Below are 10,152 nucleotides of genomic sequence, written 5' to 3' on the forward strand. Positions count from 1 at the left end.
TCTAGTACTTTTGGGATTCTTTTGTTATGGTCAGGGGCATGTCTCAACTTAGTTGGTATTCCATAGATTTGAGGCTTTTGTGGATAGTGTTGGGATATTATCATGGATTCTGTTTTTGACTTTCAACTTCCTTTGACTATCACATTTCTATTATTATTTTGGTTGGCTTCTATTGGTTATTATTATTATTGTGCGCATGAGGTAAGGTTAAGTGAGTTACCTCTGGCTTTGGTTGGCTTGGAATGCAGTTCACGGCCAAGCGCTGGTTCAGGTATCATACCATATACATTTGGTATGTTCGTTCAGCATTAATTCCATTAGTTTGAACATCTAAACACATTTAAATATCCCTTAATGTTGAGAATTTCACATTTAAATATAAACATCTTTCAAAACGATGTGGTACTTTACCTTTTCTCCCCAAAATCAAGATTAGAATAATAAGGTGATTTATAAAAGAAACATGGTGTTTTGACTTCAACATGACCCAATGTAATTTCATAATGACAAGATTTCATAATTTAAGCAATAATCTCAACTCCCAAATTCAAATAGCGACTTAAGAGCAATTTCATAGAAAAGGATTCGAAAGCTTAAGTCATTCATCTTTCGAAATCGTTCTCAGAATCCACACTCAAAATCCACGTAAATACAATTTTTTTAATAGGGAACCAACCACTTACAGATTTAGTTGAAAGAAGATTGTTCAACATACCTTTTGACAAAAAGAAATTTAGAGAAAGTTTGAGATTTGAGTCTAGGACCTTGAACCCTAGGTGTTCTTTCTTCTAGGAGTTCTGGGAAAGAGTGGAATGAGTTGTCACAAATGAATTTCGTAACTTAAGGATTTGGGGTCATTTCGTATAGGTTGGGCGGTTTTAACCAAGGTAAGAACCAAAATATCCCTCAGAATAATTTTTAAAGCTGCAGAAAAATCCCATCTGACTGTCTAGGTGACGTCCCGTCAACCATATCATCACTTTTGGGGAAATTTTCGAGCTTACTAGATAAGTTTGATGACTCCATCTGGCGAGTCGTCACTTAGGTCGTCACTCTCTAGCAGAAGGACACCCTCTGGTAAAATGAACATCACTTCTTACTTCGGTATTGATTTGATGAATGATCAAGTATGTTGGAAAGAAGACTCGAAGACCTTTAATTTGGTGGGTCTGGAGCTGCAAAATTTTTCATAATCAAAGAGTTGTGATCATTTGAAGCTGACCTAGTAAAATCTAATACTAAAACCCAATCGCTGTGGAAGCTTTCAACTCAACTTGAGCTAGAAGCTCCTGATAACCTTAATTCATATCTCAAGCCCTTCACACACTAAAAAATTTCTCTTAAAACCTATTTATAATTATAAAATCATTAGGTTCAGACCTATACAAATTCAATGTATGGGTCCGATCTTTGCTAGGAAACTTCAGGGTGTTACAACTTGGTCCAAGTAAATTGCCTGTCAACGAAAGAATTTTAATTACTGGAACGAAATATCACAATATAAACACTATGCCGCTGTAATCCTGGGTGAGAACACGGTAAAAATGTATTACATGTTTTTAGAAAACTATCTGTTTTCTTGATTTTGCTCAGTTGTAGGACTAATTGTTTTGATGGAAGCAATATCAGAGCCGTCTCACCTGTGTTTCCTTGCTGAATGTATCACTGATATCTACTTCTCTGAGACAAATGGGAAGCCCCAAGGTTGCTAATTTATCCAAAGTAGCTCTTATGCGAGGCCGGTTGGGGACTCCAAAATGACCCTCAAGGCCAATTCCATTCACTGACATGCCATCTTCTTTGAGCTCCCTCAACTTTGAGATATATTTATCAGCGGTGGACATAGAATCACAATTTTCCACAACCTTGAATTCATTCAGGAACAAAGTTGACAAAGGGTCTTGTTGGCGCATCGTCCTGTAAAATTCAAGTGTGGCATTTTGTCCCAGTCTTTGTTCATAGAAATCAAAGTGAAATAGTTCATTTTTAACATCCCAGTGAATGAATTCATCTTTATATTTAGACATAAGACTCTGAATCCTGGAGTTTACAGCTGACTTCAGCTCGGTATCTGTAAGATTTTGAACACAGGCTGGGGTATACTTAGGGTCCTCCCATAAAATGTTGTGACCTCTAACGGTGATCTGGTTTGTACAGACAAATTCCTACAACTGATCTGCTAGAGTATACTTAAGTTGCCCACGTTTAGGCTCTGTTGTATGCCACTGGATTTCATCTTCAAAAACTGCAGCATTGAATCTTTCAAGAAACCAGTCCTGAAACAGGAACAAAGCTCAGTTTCTTAAATCAGACAGAAATGTCTTATTACCTGAGGTTAATCCAAGATTTAAAAATTAAGGTGCATCGACATTTACCAAACAATCAAACTGTGCAACCACTGCATCTATGTCTCTACTGCAATGTGATGGATTTTTTAGACAAACCTGATAGGGGGCCTTACCAATAAAGGTATATGCAATAGAAGATCCAAGGAGGAAATCCTTGGAGACTTGTTCTATTGTTAGTGATGCACCTTCATGTCTAACTCCTTGGTTGTTTGCGGTGTGGATAGTAACAGCACGTTTCCTTGCCTGAACCAAAGTTTCTTTCACAGTTCCTATTTTTCAGACTTAAAGCACTACTCAACATATTTACCATATTAAATTTTGCTTGCTGATTCAACAATCACTGCTGCTCAGTGAAAGGCTGCAAGGAAGCACTAGCAATCTTAATTTCTTAGTATTCTTGATTTGGATTCTGCATGAGGAGAGGAAATATTTAATACGTAGTCCCGCAGTTATCATACATCAAAAATACAATATTACTAATGTATGACTCATAGATGCTAACACATTATCAGCAAGCTGGAATCAAGCAGACACACCTTTAAAGATATGGAAGACAAATCAAGTGTACAAGCTACAATTCCACCCATAAGAAATGACCAACATCCAGGCTTAGCATCTATAGTGCCTACAGAAGTCTTCTGAATCATTGTCACCTACGCTTGCTGTTATGAGAGCAGAATCTGCACTTTTTATCTTAAACCAAGCTGCCAAAAAACACGTTGGATCTTACTAACTTTCTGCGCTGATAATCATTTGATCATATTTGGAATAAAAACTATTTGATTAATAGCACTTAGCTTGTACTCAACTGGAAAAAGAGTAAATTGTGCCCGAGGTGATATCTTGCAGTTTGAAAATTGGTAAATGAACTTTCCATTCGCTCTCATAAAACTGTGAAATTCTGGCAACTTATCCTTCAGAAGTGGCTTCTCCGGGTATAGTTTACACTACACAACAAATCGTACATTGATCATAAAAATGATAGTAATATACTTATATTTTCTAACTTGTGAAATGCGCTGGAGAACACTGAGTGTAATTCGGTGATAACCAGGCTGTAATAGACACCATTGTCTTCCCTGTCAGCTTAGGACAATAAATTCCTCAAATGGTCATTGAACTTATATAGTTTTGCCTACAAAAGCTGGTAAACTATTTTTTGTCAGACAATCTCTTAAAAATGACTATGAACTGAAAAAACCAAATAAGCAAGCCAAAATATCATGTTAGCTCAAACACATGCATCTGATTCTTGCATTTAACTCTGTGTAACACAGTTGCTTACTTTTAGGTGGAAATATAAAAATCAGATGTTGCCATTTCGATTCTGCTGACTTAAATTCTTGCATTGGTAATTTTACGAAACCTCAAGAGAAATCTTTTGATGTGATTGGTGTTAATAAATAATGATGGAAGAAAAAACGCGAACAAAACGCATTAGCTATGTGGTTACCTCGGCAAAAGCTGAAGAATCATAGAGTGGCCCATATGCAGTAAATTAGTGAAGTCGCAACTATTGCTACCATCGTCTTAACAAGGCGAACGCACTTTATAGAGTTCAAATGTTATACTAAATAGGATATGTGTTTAAATAATAAAAATGAATACAATAATTAAATTCAACATCTTTTGGAGAATTTATTTAATTAAACCTAATCTTTACCAAAAAAATTATCAAAGCCGATTACATTCATCTACCACCTGTAAATTGCAACAAAAAATATGATGATAGAGACATCAAAACTATATAATTAAATCTAACATTTACACAAAAATTTTCTCAAAGCCGTCTGACACTCATTTACTACCGCTAAAATAATACAACTAAATTTAACCTTTACACAAAAATTTCTCAAAGTAGAGATTTAAATACAAGACAATTAAACCTAACTTTTATCTAAAAAATTTCTCAAAGCCGGCCGACATTCATGTACCACCTGTAAATTCATCTACGACCTGTAAACTACAATAAAATAATACAAAGCTTCAGTTTTGATGAAAATAATTCTTGTCTGAGCAAAAATTTTGACCCTAAAGAATGACTTGAATGAACACAAAGAAGATATATATGTATATATACACACATGTTGAATTTTATTATTATGTTAAAAACAGTGAAAAGTTGAGAGTTAGAAAATTAAGCATCCACCAATCTAGACATACAACCAAATCAAGTTAGATGAGTATCAATCATATTTTTTCAACAACTAAACCGGTTACTTCTCTAGTTTAACGTGTATTTCAATATATATAGAAGTATTTCCTAAATAGAGTCTTATTTTAGGAGTAGTTTTCTATCCTATTTTAGGAGTATTTTTCTAATTGATCGGTACAAAAGGAAAATACTACTCCCCCCATTTAAAAAAGAATGACCTACTTTGACCTGGTACAAAGTTTAAGAAAATAAAGAAGACTTTTGAATCTTGTGGCCTTGAATTAAAGTTTTGTCAAATGTACTAAAATGCTCTTGAATCTTGTGATCCTAAACATGTCAGGTAGAAAGTTGAAATTAAAGTATTGCCAAAAAATAAAAGGGATCATTCTTTTTTAAACAGACTAAAAAGGAAAATAGGTCATTCTTTTTTAAACGGAGGGAGTAATTGATTCTCCTCCCATATATTTTAGGAGTCTCATATATTTTAGAAGCCTAGTTAATATAATAAAAATAATTAAATAATAAACTAATAAATATTAAAAAGACTGTTTTGTCTTAAGTAGGGTCTTATTAAAGGACAAAAAGTTTAAATCACTTTTCTAGAGGTTTTCACACTTTTAATATATTATTACTAGTTTAGGTGTACGCGCCTTGCATGTGTACCTGATAACGCTCAACTTACATGTCAATTTAGTGCAAGGCGGCCGTCGTTAATATATTTACCCAACTTTGGAGTAGGTGTCGAATCCACGAGGAACAATGTGAGTGGTGATTAAACTAATTTGAAACTATAGCTACAAGTTGAATTTAAAGAAATGTTGCGAAAAGATAAAATGGGGGGTTTTATCAATCAAACAATAATTAAAGTTTCGACTTGTTTCAGAGCTCAAAACTAAAATTTCAATGGTTCAAATCAGAGATAGAGAGGAACTAGGGTTGTGATCACTATGATTATTAATCCCCATTAAATAGTAACTGTAGTATTGGGTTCTCATGACTTGTGGGAAGCACCAAATTATCAGTTTCGATAGTCCATCTAAGTGTTTCTCAACCTACCTAGATGTTGAACTCCCTAATTCTCTTGAACTTAGGAAATCATTCAATTCATACTAATTTTATCTCAAGTTCATCAATCTTGTTACAACATTAATCATTAGATGAGAGCTTAACCTTCCCAAATCCTTGTTGATAATTCGCTACCTTTAGTTTATTTCTCAGTTCGAGCAAATCAATATCAGACGGGATTTATTATTTCCAACCAATAAATAACAATCATAACAAAGGAATTATCAAGATGTCCACACAATCACTTAAACCCTAACCAACTATTAAATCCATGGGGGAATAATCATAGATCCCACAACCTTAGTTGTGGGTTTTACTTCCACATGAGAAAGAATGAGATAGCAACAATTATAATCATCATTTAAAGTAATTAAACTTACAAAAGATGAAGTCTGAAGTTGATTCTCTTCTAAGTTCAAGAGAAAATTTCCACAATCAAATCAAAGAGTTGAAAATTGAATTCTAAGTTTTGAGCCCCAAAAAGAGGTGTCTTTGCCTTTTGAATAAGTTCAAGATGTTTCGCCTCCTTTTTTTATTGGAAAACCTTAACATATGATTTAAATACTTTATCCTAATTATGGAAACAAAATCATAGATCACAATATTTTCTCAGATAGGGGATGACGTGTATGACAGCTTATCAGGAGTCTGATGACTTATCAGGAATGTCGTCAACTCCTCTTCACTTTTGGCAATCTCTGCCTTAGGTTGACGATGAGATGTGATGACTTATAAGAATTGTCATCACTTCTTCACTTTAAATCCCGTTCTCTGCCTAAGCCTAATGACGAGCCTGATGGATTATCACACTTCTGACGGCCTATCACAGATATCGTCACGAATTCTAACTGAAGCTCATTCACGAATTCTAACTGAAGCTCATTCTCTATCTAAGGCTGATGACAAATCTGATAGCTTATCACAAGGCTGACGACTTATCAGACAAGTCGTTAGCTATACATCCCTCTCTACTTGCTCAGAAATTAACTCGTTTACTTCCATTATTGCTGGTTCTCTTGCATCTTGACTTTTACAGCAATATCAATGAGAAAATAATCAAAAATTACAAAAGTTGCTTAAGATTTTGCAATTATTCTAAGTTGAAAGCCTCAAATGTTTTAGCCTCTGCTCGCACATCAACACCCTTAACTTAAAACAATTGCTTGTCCTCAAGCAACTAAAACACAACCAAGAGGATACAAAGTACATTCGGCAGTCAACCATCCATACTATCTAAAAACATCTTCACCATCTCCAAGGTCAATTAATTTAAAAATAACTGTGCATATTATTGAAGAACAATAATGTGACACACAAGAATCAAGATATGGTGTCAATTCAGCAATAACAACCATGCATGTACCAAGATTACACTATCCAATAAGTTAGCAACTAGCAACGTAACCAGTGCGCCCTTACAACAAAGAGGTCCCTCCTCACTCATATGTGAACTCAAGCATGTCACTGCAGGGACGGTCAAGAGACACTCACTTGTCCCTCCTCACTTATATGTGAACTAAGCATGTCAATGCAGGGACGGTCAAGAGACACTCACTCTCAGAAAGAAGTTCCAGTCAATGTATGTCAAATACCATAAGCTTGCCTTTATTTTCATTACCGAAGGTTTCAGACAGTTAAGTTAGGATCACTATAGGACTTTTCTTCAGCAAATAATTTAGGCTTAGGGCTGCTATGATACACAAGGATATTTAAAGTAACTAAGTCTCCTTGGCACTACACTATTTTGGGGGTCTTACTTATCAACTTTTACCTTATTTCTCCCTTTCTTGGTTAAAGCACATTCAAGCTGGATGCAGTTTTTATTCATTCATTTTTTTTTCACAACTTTTCTTGTCTCATTCTTTTTCGACCATACCCAGCCTTGCATTTTTTTTACCCTTCTTCATGCTCACTTTACATCACGCACCCGTATGATAGCCACCCTCAACTTAGACTATTTGCCCAAGTTAAAGTGTATAATGTCCAAGGAGGACCAGGGCAAAACAGGTTCATTGTGATACAAATTGGAAGGTGATAGGTATAATAAAAAGAATAGGCATTCAGGCTCAAAATCAGGATCAAGGGATATTATTCACACATAGAAGGTCATTTAGGCTAAAAGTGGACTAATATCAACTGCTATCCTACAACTAAGGCAAGACCAACTGGGCAAGTTATGGATTTAACACACAATGGGAACTAGGTAGTATCCCACACACATATGGCACAAAAGTACACCACAAGCTACTACCTATTCAGTTTATGCAATTATTTAACAATGGTTATCATGTCACTAGTACTAATGCCATAACAAGATGCATAGTGGTCACACATAAATGTATATCACACAGTTATAAAATAGACCATTGGAGAGGTGTTCAAAAATCAATAAAAACACGTTAACTGCCTGAGGTACTTGTATTTATCCTAGTCAACTACAACATTTTACAACAAATCACAATACGCCTAAATATGCCGACTCTACTAGGAACAAGACTCCAAGCAAAAGAGGCACGACAACAAAAACCCCAAGAGAACATCAATACCCACAAGTAGCCCCACCCTCAAAACATCAAACCAAAACAGGAGAGTTAGAAACATAACTATGGCACCATAGGTGCGAAGATCTGATATCAATCACATAATATGAATACAAACAAAAAAATACCTTGGGTTTTCTCCCAAGTAGTGCCTGATTTAATGTCGCGGAATGAATAGGTTATCTTGACTACTCATTTCCAAAATTCATCATTTGCTTGGGTGATTCGACTTTTATCACATCCACCAAGAATAATGTTGAAAAGTGATTCCAGTGAGGTCTTCTCCCTAACTTCGGAGTTGCATCCTCCTCGACCTCTTCTCCCCAAATTGGGCTAGAGTCTTTATAAGAGATTGGCTCGATTTCTTCTTTTGCCTCTAGCACCATTTCCTCAATCTTGGCATCATCTCTCATGGTTGGTTCGGTTGATTAGGAAATCACCGAGGGTTGCTCATCATCAAGATCAATATCAATATAGGATTCTTGCTCCTCATCTTTACACTCTTCTATTAATTTAAATGATTCCACAGACAAGATATCATCTAAACATGCTTTGAATGATTGACCTCTATATCCATCTCCTCATGAATGATTGGCTTCATGTATTGACGCATAGCATATACGATATCATATGTTTCTTTCTGGAGATCCAACATTCATAGAAACATAACTTTAATGCCAGTCTTTTCGTAGCTTCGTTCTTACTTTTCTTGACCATAAGACCTATCAAACCCATAAAAAGAACTAGAATTTGGGTTAGCACAATAGGGGAGGGGGCATTTGGGCAATCACTCCAATGTCCATCTTGACCACCACATAAAGAACAATCATACACCCAGTAGGATGGAGATGGTTCACATATCTCTATCCGAGGAGCATATCTACAATCTTTCCAAATGTGAGGTCTATCACAATATGGACATAGATCATCAAGATAAGATTTCCAACCACCAAGATCATGTTCATTCCATGATGCCATAGTAATAAGTAAATTAAAATAAAAATCTACCTAACACAAGAAATAAAAGAAAACTAAAAACTAATATTTACAAGTTTAAATTCAAGCAAGTAGGCTAATATTCCAAACCAACTCAATACGCCAAATTGTACTCAAGCAACGATGCTATTTTTGATTGCGCTCAACTTACACGTAATTTAGTGCAAGGTGATCGTCGTAATATATTTACCCAAATTTAGAGTTGGGGTCGAATCCATAAGGAACAATGTGAGTGGCAATTAAACTAATTGAAACAATAGCTACAAGTTAAATTTAAACAAATGTTGCAAAAAGATAAAATGGGGGGTTTTATCAATCAAACAATAATTAAAGTTTCGACTTGCTTCAGAGCTCAAAACTAAAATTTCAATGGTTCAAATCAGTGATAGAGAGGAACTAGAGTTGTGATCACTACGATTATTAATCCCCATTAAATAATAACTGTAGTATTGGGGTCTCATGACTTATGGGAAACACTAAATTATTAGTTTCGACAGTCCATCTAAGTGTTTCTCAACTTGCCTAGATGTTGAACTCCCTAATTCTCTCGAACGTAGGAAATCATTCTATTCATACGGATTTTATCTCAAGTTGATCAATCTTTTTATAGCATAAATCATTAGATGAGATCTTAACCTTCCCAAATCCTTGTTGATAATTCGTTACCTTTAGTTTATTTCTCAGTTCGAGCAAATCAACATAAGGCGGAATTTATTATTTGCAACCAATAAATAACAATCATAACATTGGAATTATCAAGATGTCCCCACAATCACTCAAACCCTAACCAACTATTAAATCTATGGGAGAATAATCATAGATCCCACAACCTTAGTTGTGGGTTTTAGTTCCACATGAGAAAGAAAGAGATAGCAACAATTATAATCATCATTCAAAGTAATTAAAATTACAAAAGATGAAGTCTGAACTTGATTCTCTGCTAAGTTCAAGAGAAAATTTTCACAACCAAATCAAAGAGTTGAAAATTGAATTCCAAGATTTGAGCCCCAAAAAGAGGTGTATTTTCCTTTTGAATAAGTTCAAGATG

At 35.1% G+C, this 10,152-nt stretch overlaps 1 pseudogene; it reads right to left on the reverse strand.

The window, feature by feature from the left end:
• Nucleotides 1-1,423: 1,423 nt before the first annotated feature.
• On the reverse strand, nt 1,424-2,995 carry LOC107874311 (annotated as a pseudogene).
• Between the last annotated feature and the right edge of the window lie 7,157 nt (nt 2,996-10,152).

This window comes from Capsicum annuum, chromosome 6 (assembly GCF_002878395.1).
Source record: "Capsicum annuum cultivar UCD-10X-F1 chromosome 6, UCD10Xv1.1, whole genome shotgun sequence".
Classification (NCBI taxonomy): Eukaryota; Viridiplantae; Streptophyta; class Magnoliopsida; order Solanales; family Solanaceae; genus Capsicum; species Capsicum annuum.